Raw genomic sequence first — 27,139 nt, forward strand, 5'->3', positions numbered from 1 at the left:
CTAGGTACAGATATAGGCAGAGAGATAGATATGTATAGTTTATACAGTGCATTGAGTGAATGCAGCAATTAGCAGAATACATCAGTGATATAGTTTGACGAAACTCGAACAGTCCGTTCAAAAGTTATGTTTTTTTAAGTGTCAGTGCAGCCATCGCTAGACGAGGGGACTATGCTACAGTTTGTGACGTCACGTCTGGAAAACGATATAAAAAAAGGTATAAAGAGAATGCCACAAAATTGTTTTTTTTTAATGAAAAGTGTACATTCTTTTTCTAATTGTTATTGACATGCATGTTAAGGGCAATATTATTCCCCCCTGCTTTTTGAAAGAGTTAAGTCAATTTCTCTTTCATTATGCTATTAGAAAAGTGAAAATATGTTGACATTTCTTTACATTTTCCTTATATCGTTGTCCACAAAACATACTTGTCTTATCCAGCGATGGCGTCACCAAAACTTTAGAAATTGATTGGTCGCATTTTTTTATTCGCACATCATCCCTGTCTCCTCCTGACTACCTCAAATCAAATCCTTCGACAATTACAACCAGCGGACATACACCTCTCGACCAGCTTCTTACTATACATCATTCACTTGGAGAAACTGTAATCTAGAATGCACTTCCTCATTACACATTTGGGTTGCACCTTGCATATTTCGTCAATTCTTCCACGAAATAATTCAATATCGATGGTCATACACCAGCACACCCACAATCACACACACACACACACCATACATGTGTGGGCACTGTAAAATGACACACATAGAAATCTACTAGTTATCACACATGCACACACACACACACACACACACACACTATAATGCACGCTGAAAATATGACACGCAACGCTTCAATAAAATATAATGACAGAAATATGCTAACGAAGGATTGCCTACTCCAATAAACTTTGAGGGCCGGTATACTCTCCAGCAGGGAGCATGTCTTGTTGATAAGGTAGTTAATAAGGTATGACTACTGTTAATATTACTGTCGTAAATTATAGTTAGACACTTTTTTTTTTGGGGGGGGGGTGGGGGGAGTGCACCGGTTGGGAGGAAGGCGGAGATGGTGTTGAAACCTTTAGAATCCTTGTTTTAGTGGCTGTTGTTTTCCAAGTCAGGTGAGGCGCCATTGTATAGCTAGGACTGGTAGCGTCATCCCATTGGACCGACACGGAGTCACTTTAGACATGTTAGATATAGTATTTGCAATCGCAAGATGTGAGCAGACGTGACCTGTAAAACCATATAAAATCTATGTACCTATGAGTTGAGTAGGTATGAGTACATAGAAATTCTAGAATTGTATGTTGATATATAACAAGCATTTGTATGTATTCATAGAATCCTTAGGTAGCTTTTAAGCATGAATAATTATTATATACAGTGTAGTGGTATTAATTGTATGTACTATACTCACTCATAAATTTGCTTCGTCCTGTTGTATTCTATTCCCACAAGCATGCCGAAATATAAAAGCGAATATAGTACTCTGTGTGTGTGTGTGTGTGTGTGTGTGTGTGTGTGTGTGTGTGTGTGTGTGTGTGTGTGTATGTGTGTGTGTGTGTGTGTGTGTGTGCGTTCGCGTTCTCTGTACCCCCGGCCACAAATAAGGACACATATAACACATACATTCATATAAAAAGTATCCATGTACAAAATGTATGTACTATATGCTTGTACTTTGCACACGTAACGACAAAAGCCTGGCAAAGTAACTCGACGTTGCTTTTCTGATTTCCCTGAATTCCTTAGAGGTGGATTCAGCTTTTTGCTAAGGTGGGTTGACCCAATGGCGATGGGTCATGACAAGCAAAATAAAAAAACAAAACAAAACAAAAAAGCTCTTCGATTAATATTTGGCCGTTGGGCTGAGCCTGAGACAGACTATAGGGCTTTTTACACTTGTAAATTTTTGCTTAGCCCCGGACCAACGGTGGGGCTAAGGGGGGGGGGGGGGGGGGGGGCCTTAGCCCCACCGTTGGTACGGGACTATCCTTAGCCCACTTTCTGTTTACACTCGTTTTTGCCAAAGTGGGCTAGCCCCACCGATAGTACGGTACTATCTGGCCCTGCAAAATAGCAGGGGTTAGCACCGCAATTGCGGTGCTAGCACCGCAATTGCGGTGCCAAGCAAGTGAGTGTAAACAGAACGAAAAAATAATCCTGGGCTAAGCGACGGAGACGAAGTCCGGCCCTCACTGACCAATCAGAAACGAGGTAATTAAGTGCTGCCGGTGTGTGCGTGTACGTGTACAGTACACAGCGTAATTATGAATATTCATGTGGTTTGGAAAGTCCGGGGCTAAGAAATAGGAGTGTAAAAAGGTCAGTTTTCTCCTTAGCCCCGGACAAGAGATAGTACGGGACTAATTGGCGAGTGTAAAAAGCTGAAAAAATTGGTACGGGACTAACGATAGTCCTGGGTCAGAGAAAGTCCGGGGTTAAGAAACACAAGTGTAAAAAGCCCTTATTAGGAACATAATATGTGTGGGTCTACACACATGGGGATGGGGTGGGGGTGGAGGTGGGGAGGTTAAACCCCTAAATCTCCCCCTTCCCCCCCCCCCCCCCCAATCCGACACCGGTCCTCAGACTGTCGGCCTTCTGCAAAGCTTTGTGATATATCTCACTTTGTTACGAGAAATCTTCCACACAATGTGTGGAAATCGGGCAACCAAGTATACCAAAGTGTTGAGAAAATCGGCTCTCGTGCAGCCATGTCGACAGAGCTTGTAATCAAACATTGGGTACGATGTGCCAAGTAGGTAACCAGTACAGTACAGCAATAAAAGAAAACAGCAATAAAAGACACAACGTCAACCACCACAAAAACAAAAAGATAAATAGAAAATAAAAGTGAATCGGTCAAGTCGTCGGAGCACGTATTATTTCAAATTCAATTCTCAAGTGCAGAGCGTCTGTACTTCGCTCATGACGATTATAAGTATGCAGGGTGCATTTCTGACAACTCCATCAACGGATACCTCTGCGCAGCTCCTTACCCCTAGTCTTAACCCCCCCTTTCTTTTCCTTTTTTCTTCTTTTTTGGCCTCTTCGTCAAGCAACACAGCTCTCGTTGAGTACTGCGTGCGGTTACATACACTTGAACTCCATTCTCCGTTAGAAACAAAATAACTTATGTGATTCACTGATATATCAATGCACACTCACTAATAATTCCTGAATTTACAAGTTCAGCGTTTGCGAAAACTATTTGCTGACTTTTAGATGCGAGAACTTAAAGCCACATTTTAGTGAGTACTGGCATAAATTTTTAATTCTATATGTTTAAATGTTATTCAAGGATATTCTATGTCGTATCTGGTGACGTATATTGTTTGTTCATATACACGTTAATTGTCATAATCTTATTAATGAGTACAGAAAGGGTGCACCTTGCTATAGACAAGCACTCTGCTTTTGGAAGGTGCTACCCGACATTATTATCATTATCATTGTATTGTTTGATAGTTCAGTAATTTGATATGAAGTAAATATGAATTCATTTGAATTGTAATTGCTGTTAGAGGTAAGCGTAACAAAGTTTACAAATAGTGAAACCCCCTCCAACCATTTATGTGTCTATTAATGTCTTCCTAAACCATTAAGATTTTCTCTCACATTATGTTATAACAGTCCGCCAAGACATACAATACACAAACTCTACTCCTGTTGAACTGTTAAACTCCCGATTTCATCGCACAGCACACATTATTATGGTGGTTTTTTTTTCTGCTTCAAGAAACATTTTCTTACCTCCCCCTCAGGGGAGGGGGTTGTCTATATCAGGAGTCATTCCAATCACCGACGGCCGTAATTACCCACGACTGAAGAATGCCGTGAGGTACGATCATTGCGAAGCTCCACTGCTGCTTCACCCGGGCGGCACGAGGACAGGAGCACTGTGGACGATGAGCTGTGGGCCGGAATATATTTGAATATGTTTACAGTCGCTTTGGTGGGTAATCCGAGAGCGCAGAGCGCAGATGGAATAACTAATCCGCCATGCCATGCCATGCCATATTGCAAATTTCAATCTCTGACTTTTAGTAGCACCAGTGACTGTTCGCGTCAAAAGACCTCCACCCCCCTTTAAACGGTGTGAACCAGATTTTCTGCCTGTATTCTCCGCTCCGGGAGGAAGTGGCGAAAGCGGTACGAATATTAACGGGTATCGCGACAGGAATTCAGATTTTTAGGGACGTAATGTTGATTATAATAAACAATTTTTATGAATTGGAATGTTCGATTTCAATGTGTTTGTACTTGTTTGTGTTCAATTTTGGAGTCCATTATGCTGCTGGCTGTTAAAAATGTATATCATATTAACTGACATGTTTGAAGTGCGGAGAAGATTGCCAAAAAAGAAGAAAGAAATGAAATGAAAGCAATAGCAAACATACATTTCAGTGGTCATCCACAGTCTATGTCTATCACATAGTGGAAGCTTTAGATGATACACGTACAAAATGTTGTATAGTTTTGAGATTTTAAAGGACTGACGAGCATTAGTAATATCATCGTACGTAATGTCACACAAGCGAAGGAAAATATTTCGCATAATGAATACCGAGAAGGATTCGTCCATATTCTCTCCCCTTCCCTCCCCCGTCTGTGTGTGTGTGTGCGTGTGTGTGTGTGTGTGTGTTTCTCTCTCTCTCTCTCTCTCTCTCTCATTTTTCTCACTGTTCCTAGTTCTTCCCATATTCTAATAATAACAAACTTTATCTACCGGTACATGGAATGGTTTTGGCAGTATTTAATACTCGTCGCTATGTCAAGGTGAAACTTTTGAGTGTCTTCAGTACACAATCTTTGTTGCTGTTTTTTTCCTCAGGACATAATACAAAATAATATAATGATGATATGACATTAGAAATGCACAAAATGCGTATTATGTTTATAATTTTTTGGATTCATCAATGGCCCAGCCGAAAGGGAACGAATTGCTACTCAATTTGAGTTATGAGACTAAGAAGTCCGCACCTTTTGACGGTTTTCAGAATTCCAATTACACATGTAGATATTGAAACATAAATCACAGGCAAATCTTGCTCTGGGGTGAAAATTAATGTATGTTGCACAGACATTTTCATTTCTTATGTTTATTTTTTTCATTTTTACATTCTCAAATCTCTTCAAAGCTGTAAGGTTTACTGCGAATAACTTGAGTAAGAGAAGTCAATTATGTAGTAGTTGTTGAGAACTGTTGATGATAGTACTCAATCTCAGCGAACAGAACTCCCTGAACATGCTGAAGTGGTAAAATGAATGAAGCTTAGAACTACTTGTATCTAGCTCAGGGCTAAACTGCATGTTGAGTAATATAAAAGGTCAGTAATGGCTTGGGTATTCATTCACTTTCTCTGACGTATTTGGCATTGGAAACATATCATTACGTACTAACGAGATATTAATTGAAAATCACATACATGACATAAGATAATAAATCGTGCAATTGCTAAAAAGTAATAAGTTTCTGATGTCGAATGGGGAAATATTACAAGCCAGCATCCTGAGTAGACCAGTGTACAAACTCCACTTTATGGCATAAACATAGAAAATATAGCAATTCTTATCATACCACAGTCATGTCGTCAGCACAGATATTCAAGAATTGTATAGATGGTAGAAAGGTAATACTACCCAGCCGATAATTAAAATATGGAAAAGTCATTGCACTTTACACGTTTCGGATAGGAAAGCACTTGGAATTTGCACGGGATGTGTCAGTCCCATTACAGTGTTGACCATACCACGTTTCAGTGACTAACCAACAGTCCAACCACAATAAAGACAAATTACAGCATTCTTTGTTGTAATAGGGAAAAGGAATAATGAAAAAGCTGAAATGATAAAATCTGTGATTAGAATATGACTTTATGTTTAGACGTAACTTAGTGGCCTTCTCGGTAATATGACTTTTTCAGAGTTCATATTATGCAGAAATATGATATACGTGTATTAGATTTCACTCAAGTGAACCATTAATTTCTTGCTTTTTCCGCACCAGTATATTCAACTTCCGATTGTTTTTTTCTTCTACCTCTTCCAACGACGTAACTGGTAAGTTATGGACGTTTTTCATTCGACCTCAATACAGAATAATTTATGCACTGGTTTTAGTTTTGTTTAATGCTGTTGTTGTTGTTGTTGTTTTAGGTTTACCCGAGACAGACAGCATGTTATGAATTATGGTTTTGTAGTTGTTGTGTGTCCAATAAAACCTAGTGTCAATGGCATGTATAAAACGACCACTCCCCCCCCCCCCCCAATAAAAAATGAATTAATAAAAGAACAAACAAAAAACAACAAACAGCAAAGGGTGAAACTCAAAGGATTAATTTGCGGTTTCGTACCCTTCCAGAAACGGATTCATAAAGTAGTTATTGTGATAGCAATTCCTATAATTGCTGTATATTGTTATGTCGTTATAATGATGCATCTCATGAGCGGGGGGGGGGGGGGGGGAGGGGGGAGGGGGGAGGGGAGGGGGGAGGGGGAGGGGAGGGGAGGGGTGAAGGTATGGGGAAAGTGGAAATCCCGGAGATAAGTTCCATTAATTTTGCTTAAACAACAGAATGAAATCAAGAAAGTCAAGACATGAAATAAACATTTGATGAAATATTCCACTTCTCAAAGAATGCAATCAGTCTGCTGACACTCACAGAACGAAGAATGAGAATAAATAATGAACATCTGATATTATGACTGTGGCAAGTGGGAGGATAAGTGTGGGAAAGTAATGACTATCTTGTGGATTTATGTTAATCGACATACTGACGTTATAGTCCGGACATAAAATCAAACATGGTCATTTATCATGGTCACACGGTGATTTGCTATCATATAGCGTGAGTGGTAATAAAGAAGAGCTCATTAAAGTTTCCAATAAAGTCTACCTGTTCTTCAAGATGATATTTAATTCATTCATTGTTCCGGATTTAAAAAAAAAAAAATTCCCGTCATAGCCAAGCACATTTTCCAAGTCACTGCCTAGCGGTATTCCTTCATTATCTCAGGGGGTGAAACCTATAAATGCGACTAACGTCACTAAGAAGCCATATTTTACAGGACAGTCAGGCACGGGCTCAGTTTTATACGCCTCCCGCTGAGCCCAAGATACTTTACTTAACACATTCTGACCAGAATTACGCAAGTCATATTTCTGAAAATTGATTATCATGCTTATTATGTTTAGATACGCTTAGTCAGTATATAGGATAGGAGAAAAATCAGTGTCACGGCTCAAGTTTCATAACAAATATTGTATCGATTTGGTGTCTTTATCATCAAAACTTTCTCCATGCTGGCACTCCGAACATCGCGTTGCATAATGTGTGTGGTAATTATAATATTCATAATGTACGAATCTTGCGCATTATGGACAGGCGCAGAATTCTGAGTATCATGCCTCACTGCAGGCTGCAAAATGTCCGGTTTCATGCTTCCATAAGTCGACCTTGTTGGTTCTGACGTGATTAACAGGCAGGAAATTAAACATTCCAAAAAATCCAGTATCCAATAGCATGGCATTAATTAACCGGCTGCTGTCGACAGTTGCGTCCTTTATAAACGGATCTTCCTGTAGAGATTCTATAGCGTTCATCACGTGGGAGATGATGTCATCATACTGTAGTGGCCAGAGGGTTTAGTCTCATTCGAGTCGTTCTCTTGTCTTTGGCTTTCTCGGCCTTTTTCGTGGCCAAAATGTCCATCATCGACTTTTTGTACCTCTTCCACGTGTCTTCATCCTCCAACAGATCCTTGGCGTCTTCCTCGGACACAAATTCCTGCAACTGTCGAAACAATAGGCGATATAGCATTTCACTGTTAGCAAAAACTGAAGAAAAAAAATATCAGGATCCCGTTTCATAAAAATTGTTATCAATAACAAGTTACCAGGGGAGGATTCAGGAATTCCGTAAAGGGGGGGGGGGGGGACAATATTTCTGGCGCTACTTCCGGGTTTCATTTCTTTTTTTTTTTCTGTTTCTTTTTTTCAACTACAAATAAAGAGGGAGCGCGATGCGTCCCCCTCTGGATCAGCCACTGGTTACGATAGTTGTTATAAGCTACTGAAATACTTGCATGTGATTGGCTGAGAGAAAAATTTGTCATAAAAATGTGGCAGTTGTTACTGATAACAAGCTTTATGATATGGGACCCAGGCATTCGTGTAGTATGCATGCACAGTGTACTTTACTCGACTAAAAAAAAAAGTTAAAACTTCCAAAATATCGTTTGGTGGGTCTTAAAAAAAAGGTCCAATCTGTAGCATAAAAAGCATCGAATGTGTCAAAAACGTCAAACACATGTCAAAGATGATCGTCACAATCTAATATGCACATTGTATGGTTTTACATTCATTATCATCATTGTATACATAATGATATTCATAACTTAGAAAATGCAGAGTTACATAATTGTCTTAGCCTTGGTATAAAACCAACAAGAGGTGGCACAATGGCGCCAACAAGGTCTGGGTATCGAGAGAAGCCTTCGGGATTAATATTTCGTGAGGACACAGAACTATGGCCAAAGGGACTCGTCGCAAGATCTGACAAATGCAATTATGAGGGTGTAAAAACCAGTGGAAAACTGATACAATGATTTTATTAGTAAGGTCGGAGAAAGGACAATGTGCTTAGCAAAGTGACTGGGGAACATCTGTGACCTTATTGAAGGAACGAAGAAACCTTGACTGTGATCTATACGTATAAGGATCAGCCTTGCCTGGTAAGACAAGAAACCCTTCTTCAGGAACACTCCAAAAAGTTTATTGAGGTCAGATAGTATCACCTGGACTTGGAGAGCAGGCGGTGAGAGCATACCAAATCATTTAGGGCTTCGACAATGACGTTAAGTTTTGAACACTGGGTTATACTTACCATGCCCTCCAACTTCAGCAGCGTAAGCACCCCGGCGTGCTGGCGAAAGAACCGCTTGCTGATCGCGATCACTTCCGCTCCTCCACTTACCTGAGCAGTATAGATGGGAAAACATGTGAATAGACTTTAGACTTGCGGATATCAAATACCTGGTGTCAAATTATCTATATGTTGCCGTTAAACCATTTGCCCTTATATCAGATACAAGTTGAATTAAGCGTTGTGTTGATATCCTAACATACTTATGTTTTATGTGGGCATTTTCATGCAATCAAACACTATTCAGAGCTATTCCAGATGCTCTATGTACTAAAATGTGTTTTGGGATGCTTTTATTTATTAATGCTTTTGGCTTTTGCATGTTTTGGATTTTTTTAGTCTCGTTCTTGAGAATTATAGTTCATCATTACATAACATTATTACCATTTCGAACAAGGTAGTATAATGGACATACACGTATCTATACCTAAATATCTACAATTCAGAAGATTAAAATTGGGACCATCTACTAGAAATGCACATGCGCACAAAATTAACAGTTATTAAGAATATAGGCCTAAATGCCAACTGTCAATTATATTCCCCTCCTACTTGACATACGACGAGATTCATTGTGACTAACAGATTTGAAAACTGACCGCTAGTGTAAACTCACCACACTGACTCCTGACGGCTCGACGCGTAATGTTCCCGCGACCTCGTTCAAGCCCTAAAAATCGAGAAAACAGAGATAAAATCAAGTGTCCGATGACTACTCTTTAAAAATATCATTTTTCACAACAGGAACGACAACAACAAAAACAAAAACACTCGTGGTGTCTCACTGGTAGAAGCCTACATGAAACGCAAATCAGAAACAGTAGAGAATAGAAAGAGAGCGAAATTCGGTTATGCTTTTAGAAGTAATGGGACAAAATATAATGAGAAGGTGGATACAAATATAGCTATGTATTCGACTGAACAAGGGTAAGGTGGGTGAGAGACCCCGAGGGACACTCACAAATATCTCTCCCGATTGCAGTTTCCCCAGCTGTAGGAAGACGGGTCGCTTTTGCTCGACGCCTCTCTTCCTGTCCCGATGCCGTTTTCCCGCGGGATAACTCCGACTTCGCTCCCTCGTATTGGCTCGGCTTATCGACGCGTCCGTGCGACTTCGCTCAGTGAGAAATAGGCTATTCCTTCGCTGGCGGGAATGCGTCGTCTGCCTATTGGGTGACACACGTCCCTCTTGCTCGTCCATGAGAAGGCCGCTGCGGGCAAGGGGAGGGAGGTCTACATAGGACATACTAGTCCGATGGGCGTAGTTCCCGTGCTAGAATATGAAAAATGAAGGAAATGCAAATTATAAATGCCAAAGCCCCTCCTGCCCTTAGCGTCACAGAACATTCAAATTTTCTCAGTTTTCTACAGACTAGGAGAAATGACTGTCTCAGTGGTACTTGATCTCGTCGCCCTCAAGTGATTAGGCCTATATCATTTTATGAAAAATCGCCTTTTTTTCCTATCAAAAAAGTGCCTCTCATCGATGAATCCCTTGATTTTACTTTGCAGCCTCTTTCAGGCAAGCTACTTCATGATCGCATTTATTATAAAATATGGTGACATTTGATAATGGTTTTTATAGATTTCCTCAAACCCAATCTGCTTGCGTGACTACTATTCTCGACACACAGCTGAAGAGAAAATGTACCATTCAATTTTGTACAGCTTTGCACAAGAACCCCAATGCAATTCCTGTGTTACCTCGACAAATAGGGTCATATCGTCTCGTGTAATCTGCTTGCTCAAGTTTCAAAGTGGTGCAAACTGCTTTGCATATATTGAACTCCAGGAGATGACTGAATTCTTGAGGACAGTGACGACGTGGAAATCATCACGTGCAAAGTCATCTGTGGATAATCACCAAAATAATGGCCAGATAAACCTCGCAACATTATTCACAAGCAGACACCTAGAAATCCCAGAATTATTACCCCTCTTCCCCTTACAGAATTTCCCAGCGGTAATCGTTCAATTTTCGAACGTCTAATGAGTAATAGTGCTGAGAAAGTAGTCCGGAAGAAGTTTTCTTTGGGATCGCCTGGGGATTTAGCGATGTAACAAAGAGATCGAAAATGAAAACCGGAGTATTTTTGGTATGTACCTACCGGTGATATCGATCTGGTATTTTCCGCGAGAGTGAGGGAAGACCGATCGTTTGGCCATGCGGGTTGACAGATCCCTTCTCAGAAACATCTTCAGCCAGAGACGTACGGATCTATACAGCATATTGTCAAATCAAAACGTCTTACAAAAACAATACAAAACAAAACAAAGCAACAATTTATGAATAATCAGTATGGGAACGGTTTCGATTACATAACACTTCTAATGCAGTGCACTCCTGTTCTAACGAATTCTGACCGACCGTTTTCTTTCGTTCTATCGAAATTTCGTTATAACCGAACTGTTGAGTGTGTAAAGATATATATATATCATATTATATATATATATATATATATGTATATATATATATATATATATATGTATATATATATACATATATACATATATATATGTATATATATACATATATGTATATATTATATATATATATATATATATATATATTATATATATATATATTTGATAGTTTGGTGACCTGAGTTTTTACTTCGTTGTAACGAGAATTTCGTTATAACTGTATTCGCCATAACGGAGTGCATTGTATTGTATAACCATGACTACCGATTTAAATAGCGACCAAAATAGCGATTTGTGATAACGATGTCCATCAAATAACGAAATAGACACTTCCCTACCCTCCCCCAGCACCCACAAGAAAGACATCATGATATAACAATTTAATAGAAATCATGATATGCTTGGTCTAGTCAATATTTTTACAGACGGTGTTACAAGGCTTCAAGGTAGCAAACTTTCATTAGTCTTCATATTGCTAAGACTAGAATAATTTTGTATGAAATCATTATGATAGGCATTATATTGCACTTTAATATGATAAATGTTTATAAGGATGAAGCTACACGTTAATTTTTTTTGCGCAAATTCTAATGCATCACCATTTGATGCTGTTAAAGCGCTCATAGCTGTAATTGATGATTTTTTGTTGAATCATTTCTTTCTCACATTTCTTTCTGTGCAGTTGCTGCGAAGATTAAACATTAAATATGGTTTGCTTACTTCAGGTAAATGTGATATACTGCTCCGGCGTTTTGCTACGTAGCGAGCGATACTTAATTCGATCATTTCTGTGGAGAGGAAAAGGAAATACAAGCATGAAAACAGTATACTGTGTCATTACATTGATTTTCTCTGATTAACAATTAACATTGTGTTTTGCTATCTGCAATATATATATATATATATATATATATATATACATATATTTCCATTTCTAAGTCTATGAGACTTGATTCTGTATTGCTTGGTTGTCTATCTTTGTTCTGTTTCTACCTCCACCCTTTCCTTATGACCCACTCCAAATAATTTTGGTAAATAATTAATTCTCTGTAACACCAAGCAACCTGTACAGGGAAGAGGGGGTACTTATCCTGTGCCACTTGGACTCAAAATGCCGAGTCTTTTTTTTTTCATCGTCGGTCCCGGCTTTGCTTAAAACATTCCGCCCCGCTGCTTGTAATTAATATCGACATTCAATTCTTAATATTGATTCGGGCGAAGCACCGAGCTGTAAAATGTCTACAGCTTGTCGGCTGCGGTTACCGTTTGCGTGCGATGGTCGCCTTTGACGCTTGTTCTCCCCAAGCGGACCCCCGCCTACGAGAGGTTGAGTACTGTTGAAATCATCACTGGTGATCAGCTGCTTGCGTAGACAGTAACATTCCCCCTACAAACAAAACATAAATAGATTATAATTAGCCTTCTGAAGAAACCGATGAGATGACGTTCTCAAATTACTAACTTGTCAGAGGCAATCACGCTTCTTTCATTGGCATATTCCTCTTTAATCCCTCCTCCTCGTTTCCCCTCCTCCCATCTCCATCTCAACTACTGTCCTCCCTCCCCCCCCCTTCCTGCTCCAACTCCAGCTTGTTGCATTCTCGTCATCCTCCTCCCCCTTCCTCCTCCTCGCTCCTCCTTATCATCCAATTTGTCCCTTCCTGCCCCTCCGTTTCTTTCCTTTGCCTTATACGTACACTCATCCACTCCTCTTCGCACCTGCCACCTTCTCCTCTACCTTCTCCCGCCTTTTGCCCTTTATCCTCATTTCCTGTTCCTTTCCCCTTTCCTCATCCTCTTCCTCCCCACCGTATTTCTAATATTTCCCCTCTACCTTCCCGTCTTTTTTCTTGCCCCCCCCCCGCACTTCTGCTACATTTTTTTCTGCACCTATAGCTCCTATACTCCCCGCCACTTTCTTCCTCTATTTCTCCTCCACTTCTCCTTCCCATCCTCCCACCAATACATTCCATCTCTGTTATTATACCAATCTACGCTTTTCATCTTCTTCTCCTTCCCACTACTTCTCCTCTTCCATCTGTTCTTTTCACTCTCTCTGTTCCTCTTTCCCATCTAACCCCCTTCTTCGTCATCCTCCTGTTTATCTCTTTCCTCTAAATGTCTCCTACTTTTCCACAGTTTCCTCCTCCGCCCTCCCTTTACCCTCTAATCGTCTCCATACATCTAGTCTTTCTGTTTCCTCCTTTTCTCTTCCATTAATTCACTTGAACTTACACCCTCTTTTTCTACTTACCGACATGACGAGGTAAAGCCACTTGGTGCGATTTGCGTCCTCACACACCATCTTGTTCGGCCTGTAGAAACCATGTGCACATTTTTCATGAAAGTGATTCATAACTAACACAATCGCTTGTCTTCCATCATTTAATATTTACGTCTAATAACTTCTTGGCAATATTGATGGGCCATTATGCTATTACCATATTGTGTTTGCTTTAAGTTTGCATATGACCTTTAAACAGATTGAATTTAAACCTAAATAAAGGCACATTGATGCTAGGCGCGGGCTGTAATTTATTATCATCATTATTGTTTTAAACCTTTGTCTGGCCCCCAAGATTCTTATGATTTTTAATCATTAACTAGAAATCAATGGGAGTTCGTCTTGACATCGTATGAAGACGCTACCTCTGATAGTTACTGCCCATTATATTTTCGTCTTTACAAGAGGGTCTGGCACGTGTCAGACAACGTCAACACATGTGATGAATATTGACAAGTACCTCAAATGAATTTCTGAATTAGGCCCTACTTGGTAATTCATACTTGTATATTGCTTAGTAATCCCTTAAAATGAACTCATAGAGCCTTGACAGTTCTGTGACATCTCTTTTTTTTCGATTACGTTTTATGGAACCTGCCACTCCAAATATCTTAAGTACATTTCCATGGGATTTTTTTTTTCAGACCCATCATAAGCACGAGAAGGTCGTAAATACACTCCAAGACATTATTACTGACAGTGCTTTTGTCATCTACATCAATTAATCTTCGAGATTGTAAGCATTACAGGATAACAAGCAATGCACAACTCTCATATTCCACAGCTATTTCCTGAGGTAGATATTTGCGATCTGTTCATTGACTCGTAAGTTGATTTATTCTTTAATTAATTTGGTATTATTGCATCGCAATGATAATCGTGGAAAACAACGGAAGGAAAATTTAATGTATCAGCAGTGATAAACGTGCACGATATTTGGACATCGCGTGGATATGAAACTCAAGGTAAACACAAGGAATCTGTAAAATATGATATGATATCAAAGTCCAAAGTAGATTTTGAGAAAGGTATATAATGGTACTAGAGTGTAGTTCACTTACGGGAAATATTTGGAACGTATTGCATCGGGATGGTTGAGAAATTCCTCCACAGGAAAATCTTGAAACATTGGCAGTGACCTGGTTGATTAAAAAAAACCACACAAACTCGATAAACATTATACCAAAAACATACCCCTATTGAGATCGATACAATTTTATTTTTTTGTAGCCCATTTGATAGCAATGTTTCTTGTTTCAACTGTACACTGAATGAAATTTCATTATTAAAACATAAACACGAATGACAGCTGTCAAAGAAATAAAAGAATATCTTTCAATTTTCACAATATTTTCAGGTCAGTCTTACACAATCGTCATGTTCGAGCATGAACATAAAAAGTGAACAAGTGAAAAGCGATAATCAATAATTATCTTTTTACAAGGAAATGAAAAATTTTGAAATCCTTTCGGGTTGTATAAAATGCTCATAGACTAAAAAACATAATTACATAATATTTTCCATATGCAATTTATGTCTTATTGCGCCAATTCAATTCTTACAAGGTCTTTTAAAAAACAAACAAAAAGCATAATATCATACATTTTCCCTCATGCAATTTAGGCCTCATTGCGCCACTTCAATTCTAACAAGGTTTCTGTAGTTCCCTGATGCACAAAGCCCAAATTTTCCTATCTTCCGATTTAATCAGGCCCGTAACTAGGGGGGGGGGGGGTTGCCACCAGCCCCCAAAGATAAAAGAAATAAAAAGAAAAAGATGAGTCGCGGAACCGCCCCCCCCCTTTCGAAAAAAAAATGAAAAGGGACTTGTAGTGGCACCAAAAATTTCGCTAAAGTTTTCTTTTTCTAAACCCCCCCCCCCCCCCTCTGTAAAAATTCTAGTTACGGGCCTGTTGATGGCCTTTTCTCTGAAATCTTGGGTGTCTAAAAACAAAGCAAAGTGGACTTAATGCCTGGCATGATTTTATAAGTGCTTAGATAGTGGTCAGAACATTTATCTATGGGTGTAGTTGTTTATGTACTAGTATGTAGTATACCCCCTCCCCTTGAAACTGTCTTGTTCAAGAAAAGAACAATATTAAACCTATATTAGTGCTATACCGTATACGCTCAGCGTGAATGATAATCACTTGATATTTCGTCTCCCTTTTAGTATTCTTTTTCATGTAGCTGGTACATGTATACAACTATTACATAATCGACACCTTTAGGAAAATTGCAGCAATTTTAATCAGTGTCATCACCTAAACAGGGGAACTCTCGAACAAGATTCTATGAAGGCATGCATGTTATGATCTCTTTCAATATCACACCGTTACTCTAATGGCGTGCTGTACACTCTCAAACATATCAGTGGATATATACATTTTTAAATCAGTGACTTGGATGTATAGTAGTACATCATTATTATTTTTAAAGATGCCATCAAAACAAGAGGAATTTCTCTTTGACGTTCACGTTAACAAAACTTATGTCCCCCCCCCCCAAAAAAAAAAAAAAAATACAACGGGACCTTCCGCAACGATAACTTTAAAAATAGTGACTTAATCCAAATACAATTTCATGAAATGAAAGTATAATTCATTACCCACACTTTACAAAAACCCATCCGATTTGCTTCAGTGGTCAAAGAGAAATGAGGATCTTTGTAGAGCATGTCAGGAATCCCTTCCCTCCAAGTTCTATTCATTGTGTTCACACATATACTATGCAGTTCCAAGAGCATCCAAGTGCTAAACTTTGAAGAAACAGACCCATGACATGGTTTACAACAATCCACATTTCTCTTTGCCCACTTAATCAAATTGAATGGGGTTTTCTGCCAAATACAGGTAAGATGTTATATCTTTAGACCCTGAAATAGCATTCAGACAGTTTAATCACAATTGAAAATTATCAATGTGGAAATCTGAATGTATTCTGTATAGAGGGTAACAAAATTTTATCAGCAAATTATGAAACCTAACAAAACAACAGTTTCCAGAGATATGTGAACATAAAGATAACCAATCAATTAATGACACTATAGAAATATCTTACCTGAGGAAACCGAGTGGAGGGGGGTCCGGTGGATCAATGAGGTAAAGGAAATCCTGCGATATTAATGACAAGAATGATAATTGGTTGATTATTTCTATCTACATCAAGTCGTTGCTTCTTTGGTTGTTTTTGAGATGGAAAGGTACAAACTGATCGGAGCATCGTTTGTGTTTTTGTTTCATTGATCAAAATAAGCTAATTAGTTGTTTCAGTCTTGCACTAATGCCCCAACTTTAAAACTTTGCTATTAATCAAATAGATGTTGTCTTAACAGAATTAACAATAGCTCGGCTTCTTCCATGAGATGGCTATTGGTTACTATCTTGTTTATGTGGTTGTTTTTATTGCTTCTACGAAATTATCTATCTGTGGAGCTGCAAGCGCGTGGCTTACAATAGGAAGTAAACCCTCAATCCTGTCGACCAGATACAGATTAAAGGGAGAGTTGACCATGTAATAACGTATTTCATGTTACCCTTCCAATAATTTTGGCCTCGTCTACAATGGCTCCCTCCTTTCTCTCTCCATCTCTCCCTCCCTCTCTCTCTCTCTCTCTCTCTCTCTCTCTCTCTCTCTCGCGTTCCCTCCAGACTTCAGGTCCTCGTGTTTAATTTCCCAATACATCATAGTCAACTGAGCCAGTCATCTTTATTAATTGGCTGGAATAAGGCCAACGCAAACACCGATCCGTCATTGATATACTAGTTGTTTATGTTGCGATTTATCTTTATTGTCTATTTTGAGGTTTCGTTTCGTTTCATTCCGTTTCGTTTGTTTATTTAGCACGCAACAAGATTCAGACAAAGGCAGTTTTTTCACCATGTCCGTGACCCGATGAAAACAAATGCAAATGAATATGCAATGCAATGAAAGAACTAGGAATAAAATCAATTATTTCAAATTAATTAGCTCAAGTGTTAATCAACTAGATACAATGCCATGATTTCAAACAACATGGTAATGGTAATTCTTCGTTGTTGGTGAACTCACGTCAATTTCCAGGATCAAGACTTCCAGGTTTCCTTTACACACCATGTGACATTGGCTTGGGGCGCACTTTTCTAAATCTTCCCGCTGCAAGAGATGGGGAATATTATTTTGAAATTAAAGGGACTGTACAGTACTGGTTGAGGTATGGATCCATGTTTTGAACATTCCTAAGTGAGATGATGAAAAGCCTCTTATGAAATATGAAAGAGCGTGTAATTTTAAGAAGGATTCAACGTTTATTTGATCAAAATTAGTTTTCAAATGGCAGAGATATCCAAAAAAGTGCTAATAATAAAAGGCAACATGCACAGCTTTATTAGGATATCTTTGTTTCACCTTGTTTTGGGATATCTCAGCCATTTCAAAACAGATTTTCATCGAATAAACTTTTGATACCCCTTAGAACTGCATGCTCTTTGACATCTCATAGAGTGGTTTCTGAATATCTCGCAAAACGTTAAAAGCTAAATTCTCATCCCAACCCAACCAGAACTGTACACATCCTTTAACAGATATAAGGTGCCACGTAGGTTAAAGGTCCTGTTTACCTTTGGGAGCAGTGATTTAAAGAATATTCAAGATCTTTTGATGCATATGTGCAGGTCAGTTGTATCACAAAACATCCTACCATATAACATATTTGCAATAAAACCTAGAATATAAGGAGATATCACTATTTTTCTCATTAAACCATACCTGTAGACGGTTTAGTCTGGAAACATTTTTATTGTTACTATTACTAACTATTGTTCACAGTTTGCATGTTTAAAAATACATCACATCGATTATACTGGTTCAAATTTTCACATCGGTTGTTTCTATGCCTAACGCACATTTTAGAACTATTTTGAAGCACTAATGCTGGGTGTTTGTTTCATCTGCAAATGGTAAATTATGCCTTTAAAAAGGAAAGGAGGTAGTCCAATTCTTGCTCGGTCATGGTTCATAAGGCAGGTAGCCTGGATGCAGACTTGGGGAAACATATCGCGTTTTCATGTAGGCCCGAATAGGAATGAAATAATCTCTACACGGAGATTCTAGATGAAGACACGAAAATTAGCAGGAGATCCATTATACAGGGACACTGTGAATTCATTGAAATCAGGAACTCCGGTTTTTGTATTTGTTTTGCTTTTGACAATGTCTCTATATATTCAAACACGGTGATTCCTGGTGCAGATATGGCTTTGGTGCAGACTTTACAAAATCATTTAAAAATACTGTGATTCATTGAAACCAACGCAGGACTTTGGGATTGTCTGTTTGCTGTTTTTGGCCTTGTTGTTGTTTTTATATCATTTTTTAAATGTCTATCACTCTCAAAGTTCTGAGAGAGTGATAAAGTATTCTCAACAGATTTAGGCACAACAAACACTCATCAGAGATTGTAAAAAGCAGTAAATAGTTAGAAGCTATCCACCTTGATTTTGAAGTTAAAAAAAGAGAAATGAAGCAATGTACATGATGTATCTCTTTTCTACTTGGGAGACTCGAACGTCTTCGGTAACTCCCTAAAATTCCATACTCCTAGGTATAAAAAAAAAGAAAAAATGATCAGTCTAGAAAGTAGAGGCTTTGAATGATTTCACAGGAGAGCACTTTGATACGAATAATGCTGACAATTTGTTTCGAAAAGGTGATGTACTGAATATAAAGTCATTAAAAGTTCTTGGAGTTAACTCCGATTAATGTCCAATACATGAATTCGAAGGCACGCTCAACATCACGCACACACACACACACACACACACACACGCACAACACATTATATGATACTATAGTGATAATTGTGCTTACCCGCGTGAAATGTCCTCTTTTCAAGGTGCCCAGTGCTTTTGTCACCTCCCCGCTTTGAAGTTTGTACGTACGTAGTAACCGAACTATTTTTTCCAAGATTACAAAAAGAAAGAAAAAAAAAGCAGATGCTAGATAATGGTGTTTACAATATGCGTTATGATAGTCAAGAATGCTTAAATGCTAACAAATTTCAATACTATAGGGGCCTATGACATTACTGAGCTCTACTTAAAATGGGGACAAAATGAAAAAAAATGATTTGTCACAGTCTCTTTGCTTTATACTTTCACTTTCGTGACTATAATAAAGGAATATTTCACTTAGTTATCATTCAAATTGATATGATTGCTATTCCTGTAAGCACTGTACCAGTATTATTCTTTGTTGACAGTCATAACAATCAGTGACAGCAGCACAATCATCGTTATTAATTTTCTTCTCTTTTTTGCCATCATCGCTATATCATCTCGTACCACTTTAGTGATAGTTAGTGATAATCATATTTCCTTGAAATTCTAATCAAGTCTGTTGTCATCATGATCTTCCTTTGATGCTAATTTGTCACCTTGGCCAGATATGATGTAGTAGAATCGATGCGGCTTGCTCCCCTGGTAGGCCAGGACCCTCCCGTCGTCGTAGCACTCGTAGCCGATTCGACGGCACAGCTCGCTCTCGACCTTGGTGGGGAACATCTGGAAGGCCCTGATCGTACGCAGCTTTAGGGCGATCTACCGTATAGCAAACAGCACGTGCTATTCGTAACAGGCATGCAATGCTATCACCAACAGCAATAAGGTTTTGATATTGATTTCTTATTAGTGTCATTATCTGATTATTATTTCGATGATTGCATCGTGATATTGTAATCATTATCTATTGATATTAGTATTGTCAATACTATCGATATTATTGCCATTATCATCATCACACTATATCATCTCAACTATTGCTGTCATTAAAATCACTGTAAGCTGTGGTAACGATGTACATCAGTAACGTATGGTATTTCGTGCTATCATTATCACTTCTTTCGGTTTAAGGGTAATTGGAATCTAAATTGCAGTCGTTTCTTAAGGTCACATAGTCCATTGCTTTCGAATAACCATTTCTCCTTTATGAATCAAATTTCAATGTAGTGGCTCTGGTTTGAAAAGAAAAGAGAAAAAGGGGAGAGACAAATATGTAAATGTACCATTGTTGTTGTTTCTTATATACTTTTTAAACATATTTAGTGACCTCATATCGAATTCCTGTCATCTGTTTGATCTAACGTTCCAGGAAACACTCGGTGCACGCCCTTTAGCATAATAGGTGAAAGAATGTCATATTTGATTTCGCTGTGGATTTTTTTTTTTGCCCAGATATGCATGATTGATAATAATCCCTTGACTACTGAATATTTTATCAGATTGTCTTGTATGGTTGAAACTCGGTGTCTCGTATGTTTAGGACATATACCAAATACCAGACAACGAAAGTTGTCTTTAATCACACTGATCATACCCTTTCGAGTTGTTCTTGTGTTCTGTATTTTGGCTGCATCCTGAAGTGACACTGAAATTCAGTACCAATCTGCAAGAAGAAGAGAGAATATAATAATCCTCTTTCACAAAAGGAAATACCTTTCATTTAAATCTTACATCTTGCATCAAAGATTAATGGGAATATGAAAATTCGGCTTTTTTCAAGCAACAGAATAGCCTAAGAGGCGAAATATTGACCAATCAGTTTTGATATAACAGGAATAGGTAATGACATAATAAAAATTGGTGATCGGAAAATGAGATTCTTCATTCTGCCGTTGTTCATCTTGAACTGATTCAACAAAACTCTGACCGTTGTTTTTGGCCGGAAAATATGTTTTAGTATAGTATCCATCGTACTCAACGTCTGAGAATCCATTTTGAAATGAACATCCCCCACGTCACCTTGACGATTTGAGATTTTCTGTTGGCCTATATAGGATGATACACTTTGATGTAAACAATAAACTATTTTGGTTACGGTTACATTACTGTCATTGACACACTTATTTTTTTCAATCTTCCATCATTGAAAAAAACTCGAAGGTCATCGAACTTCGTCATTATCTAACTATATGTTGCAGGCCAAATGTATATATGTCCTCCTTGAGGTCAGTTTAATGAACTAAAGGGGGAACTGACCACTGTTTTTGTAGGATTTTTGTTGGTATTTCCCGAGGCTTTAGCCTTCATCCATGAGTGGGCGTAATCGTCAGACTGCACGTGCGAGTCCAGCGGACCACGTACCGGCCCCGTCTGGACGTACCTACAATAAATGGCAGCAATATGTAACAGACGAATTAGTAAAATATTATGAATGTTATACCCATTGTAATATATGTAAAAGAGAGATACATAAATAAGGACAGAGTTTGTTACTGAATGTCAATGAAATAAACACCATTTGTGACCTGCATCACAAAACCAACAAAAAGTCGCCAGACATGGATTTTTAATTAACAGCAGATTCTGAAAGAGGAGATTTTAAGCTTTAAAATGATGTATAACTCAATTCAAATGGAGTCTCCTAAAGCCTATCTAAATAATGGAAAGAAAGCACACACTCTGGAAAAGTGTGAATTGACTGAGAAAAGAGGCTCTGAAGTACAGGGTCTATTCAAGCCCTTAATCTTTGCCAAGCCGTGCTAGCTGTTAGATGAATGGGACAAAAAACAACAACAAACAAAACAGGATGTAAACCATCAGAGCAACAACAATGAAGAGATTATCAGATTAAGCTGAAATTAAGCATGCTTTATCTCACATTCCGTCTATGATTAATGCCAATTTTCAAATCAGTAGCGTCATCTTTTCTAAAGTTATTAGAGTTGAAAGTATAATGTGTGTACAGGGTTTTTAAGAAATGAAAAGGGGACTCCATAAGGCACACCTAATCACACTATTCTACAAAAAGAGTGTTCGAGAAAAACCACAGAAAACACAGTTTCCTGCTCGAATTATGATCCTAAACTTTAGCATAATGTAGAAGAAGACTTACTCTTTCAGAAAATATGAAAAAGTCAAGATTGGCTGGGTTGACCCATTTCACCTATTTTCAGTCCTCACACAAAATCAGTGCGTGCGACTTTTTGTTGGGTTTGTAATGCACCGTCACATTTCTTTTCTTTGTTTGCTTTATGCTCGGAAAAGATTTTAGTGTGTACTTATTCCATTAAGTTATTGGGTCGAGAAACCACTATGTATAAAACAAAACAAAAATGACGCGCACACTTCTGAAACCAGCAACCAGCAACCAAAACGCATGGGTGAATAATCGCAAAAAGGATTTTTTTTTTTGTCCGATTGTGTATAATTGTTGGATTTTTTTTTATTCCAGAATCTTTATTATATTCTCACATTATTTATCGTACAACTAAAATCAGTCAACGGTCTCTGTATTGCTTATATACACGTGTACAACTCAGAATTCGCGTATGACAAGGTTCTTTTAGGCTGGTTGTTATGTAATACAAAGTAAAAATCCTTCAGTTAATCTTATCAGCCAAGTTTGTGTGAATATATGCTGTCATAAAATAATTTTAACGATATTATCACCACTACTTGAACACGTCATTGGCATTCGTCGAAGCTGTCACTGGTAAATACAACTTTTGGATGTGTCTGGAGAACTCTTTATCTAAACTTGCTGATGGTACTGGCAGAGGTACCAATCTGAACTAATACTGTCATAATGTTGATTACCAGGTACAGCTTCATCACTGATACGAGTTATAAAACAGTAATATCGAAATATAGCTCGGTTTTTATGACCGTTACGTGTGTTAGATTGTTCATCTATCTTGTTTTTCTACAGTTTTCTTACCTCCGTCTTCGCCGATATATGGTAACAGCAATCAGCACCAACTTAATGGCGTTGCGGAACATGGCGGCAGGATGGAACTGTGTGTTGGGGGTGAAACCGCGAAAAGAAAGTAGATGAGGAGAAATAAGTGTTCCCGCCTCCCTGCATTGACAAGCATTGTATTGTTGACTCAAGCATGTGAATATACTCCAATTCAAAGCACGATAGCTTTAGCGTTCGAATCACGTTATTTCTACCATATGTAATGTACTGTAATATTGTATGGGGCAACTGTAGCAAAACCAAATTGAACACAATTTTTCTTCTTCAGAAAAAGGCTCTTCGTATATGCACACATTCAAATTTTTTGGCTCACACTGATCCCATATTTTATCGCCTAAAAACCCTAAAGGCCCATGATATACATTCATATTTAACTGCTATATTTATGTACAAACACATTCGAAATTTATTACCATTTTTCCATAATGCCCTAGTTACTAATGATCATATTCACTCATACCCTACCCGTCGTTCCCATGATTTTCATTTAAGTAATCCAAAGCTTTTACTTGCTCAAAAGTCGATTAGACATCACGGTCCGGATACATGGAACACTCTTCCCGAAGAGTTGAAACAGTGTGCCTCCTTGTTTTCATTCAAAGCAAACTTAAAGAAGCATATTTTATCACAGTATACTTCGAATACGAATTAAGCCCGAATAATTTATATGACTTATGTTGGTCTCCCGATAGTAGCAACATCGTAAGTCATTCCCTCTTCCAGCAAACCAATTTTATCATTCCAAATCCCAGCCTATCTGCCCCTGTGCACTCTCAAGCACTCGCACGCACATTCACCACCTTCACACATCAGAGTTTATTTTCCCCTGCTATCCTCGCAGCAGAATTTGTATTGTTTACCAATTTACCTATACCTACCTTTTCCTCGGGCCGGCCATCTTTTCAAGCAATGCTTACAATGGCGGCCCTCTGCATTATAATTTCCTAAATATAATATTGTTATTGTAATCCCAGCTGCATAGACATGCATACTGTAATATCATTAATTTCCTTTTATGCAAGTCAAACGACTCTGTTTCAAATATACTTTGTATATTTCCCATGTTCACGATTATTCAGTTTATGTACAATGTATATTGATTTGCAGAAAATAAAGTATTTATCAAACAAAAACAAAACGTTCTGTCACAGTTTGGTAATAAAGCTCAGTAGCGGTAATGAATAGTGATTAGAGAAGAGTTAATCCTAACGAGCTTAATGATTTTAATGAATATCAATAATGCAGTATCAATACCTTTGTTTGTAGATCTGATCTCCTGAAGCGTTTGAAGGTACCCGGTGTCATGATTGAGAACTCCTGACAGAGAGAGGAAGAGAAAGGGAAAAAAATAGCAAAACAAACAAATCAGTCACGCAAAGATATTAGTGCAATGACCCTCATCCGTCCAGTTTGATTTCCCCTCCTCCTCCTCCTCTTCCTCCTCCTCCTCTTCCTCCTCCTCCTCCTCTTCCTCCTCCTCCTCCGCCTTCATCTCGTTCTTGCACTATTAGCTACATCTTCTTCACATTATTGTCATTTCTTATAGATGTTTCCTTTACGATAATCAATTACTAGCGACATTGACACTGTTACAGCTGTAACGAAAAGTTATCCATAATACCAGGAGGAGTTGTGGTTTAGTTTCATTATTGTTATCACCATCATTTATGATAATGGTGATATATAGTGATAATAGTAAGTAGTATGGTAGAAGTATGATAGTAGTAGTTATATCAATAAGAACGATAGTAATAGACACAATAATGGCAATGATAGTAATAATATTAGCAATGTTATTATCATTATCATTGTTGCTATTATTATTATTATTATCCTCATTATCATTATCATCATCATTATCATCATTATCATTGTTGTTATTATTATTATTATTATTATTATTATTATTATCATCATTATCATTATCATCATCATTATCATTATTACTATTATCATCATCATCACCATCATCATCATCAGTACCCCTGTCTGTATTCATTTTCTCACTCTATATGTTTGTATGTCTGTCTATCTGTTTGTTTGCCTGTCTCGCTTGTCTCACCCTGACTTTGTTCCTGAGAGGGGTCTGGAGCCTGCCCATGGTTCCCGCCTTTGCGTTGCGAGGCGTGACCATCTCATGTACCTCCAAGAGCCGGTTGTCAATGGTATCCATGGCGTCTTCCTCTGGGTGGTTGGCATACCAAGCAGGAGAGGGAGGAGAAGGTATCACATTTAGGTTATTCGTGATAATTTCTGAGGTCATCATTACGTCATTATTTTTACACTCCTTTGACGAACTTGCAACTACTATACATCATATACGGGGAGTGCTAATTACAGGAGGCAAAGTTTTAGTCCATCTCACCCCATGTGAGGATGTCCGCATTTCATTTCTTTCTCGAACTTTATAAACGCAAGATGATGAATTTTCATAACGACGTTGGTAATTCAAGTCGTATCTTGGACATCGCAATGGGTTATGAACGTAAAGCTTAAAAGTTTGAAATATTTTGCAAAAGAACAAACAAACAACAACTTTCAACTGTGATATGGCTAGTCAAAGCTTTGGACTTCATTCAAATTCAAAAGATAGTCCTGTCTACGAAGCTTTAACACTTAGAAAACTGAAAGTGTGAGCTTGATCACGCCTGTTTGTTGTCTCTTTAACTTCATTGACATAGGCCTTTATAGGGCTATGATCATGTCTGAAGCGCTAACATTAAATTTTGTTGTTAGGGAAGTATCATACGAAACAGTACTGTATTAGCAGTAGGTAGCACAAAATACGTGTGACAGCTTTACTTTATTACTGTTCGCATTCCAGTGATTGAAATGACCGCAGCCTTTATTCTTTACCCAAACACCATTGAATGTGTTCATGGCTTAATTCTTCTCATGCCATGACCCCCAACGCATGCACGCAAATGAGACCATGGTCGACAATGTATCGTCCTCGAACAAGAAAAAGAAGAGAAAAAAAAAAGAGAGGGAGAACGAGGGGAGAAAAGAGGAGAGCAGTATAAAGGGCGGGAGAGAGGGGAGATGGTAGAGAGAAAATAAAGGAACTCACTTCTGTCATGCTGCTCTTTACCGATGTCCTCCCACCACCGCCGAAAGTGCGCCCTGTACGCCCCCGAGTCGACCTCGGGGTACGGTCGGCGAGATCGACTTCTACTCCTTGAAGAGCGCGTGGCCGACCTCTCGTCGATCTGGGGCAGCTGCAGCGTCATTGTCGACATCGTTGGGTGCTGAACACTCAACGAATTCATCTCCCTTGCCTCGAATTCTACCACTTGCTCGCGTAATTTATAGCCCGTCTGGCTCAGTTGTTGATTAATATCATACCCCCATCGTGGACCTGTATAAGAATGAAAAGTTGACAGTGCAGCCTACTTCATATTGTCCACATTAGCAAATGATAGTCTCATTTCCATTAATAAAGGTTGCTCTTCCAGAAAGCCGGTTTTATGTATCATTCCTATGACTTGTTCCTCACGTTCATAGATAAGGAAATCGGGAATATAATTTTAGTTGTTCCTATTTATTCACTACCATCAAATGGCTGAACGTATATGCCAAGTGATTTACACCACCAAGCCATGAATCTTATTTCTAAACATATATTTAAGCACTGTTACAAGACCTGTAAATAATTATGCGAAGCAAACTCATTTGAGAAATATGCATTTTAAGTTTTTATGTTATGCATTGCATAACAAACCTATATCTTTATGACCGCAAAATTCGTCTTGGTATAC

The 27,139-nt window shown here is 38.4% G+C and overlaps 1 pseudogene; it reads right to left on the reverse strand.

Moving 5' to 3' along the window:
* Positions 1-7,358: 7,358 nt before the first annotated feature.
* Positions 7,359-26,650, reverse strand: LOC139733021 (uncharacterized; annotated as a pseudogene).
* Between the last annotated feature and the right edge of the window lie 489 nt (positions 26,651-27,139).

This window comes from Diadema antillarum, unplaced genomic scaffold, assembly GCF_040938485.1.
Source record: "Diadema antillarum isolate AM-2024a unplaced genomic scaffold, OU_Dant_1.0 seq00000460_RagTag, whole genome shotgun sequence".
Lineage (NCBI taxonomy): Eukaryota > Metazoa > Echinodermata > Echinoidea > Diadematoida > Diadematidae > Diadema > Diadema antillarum.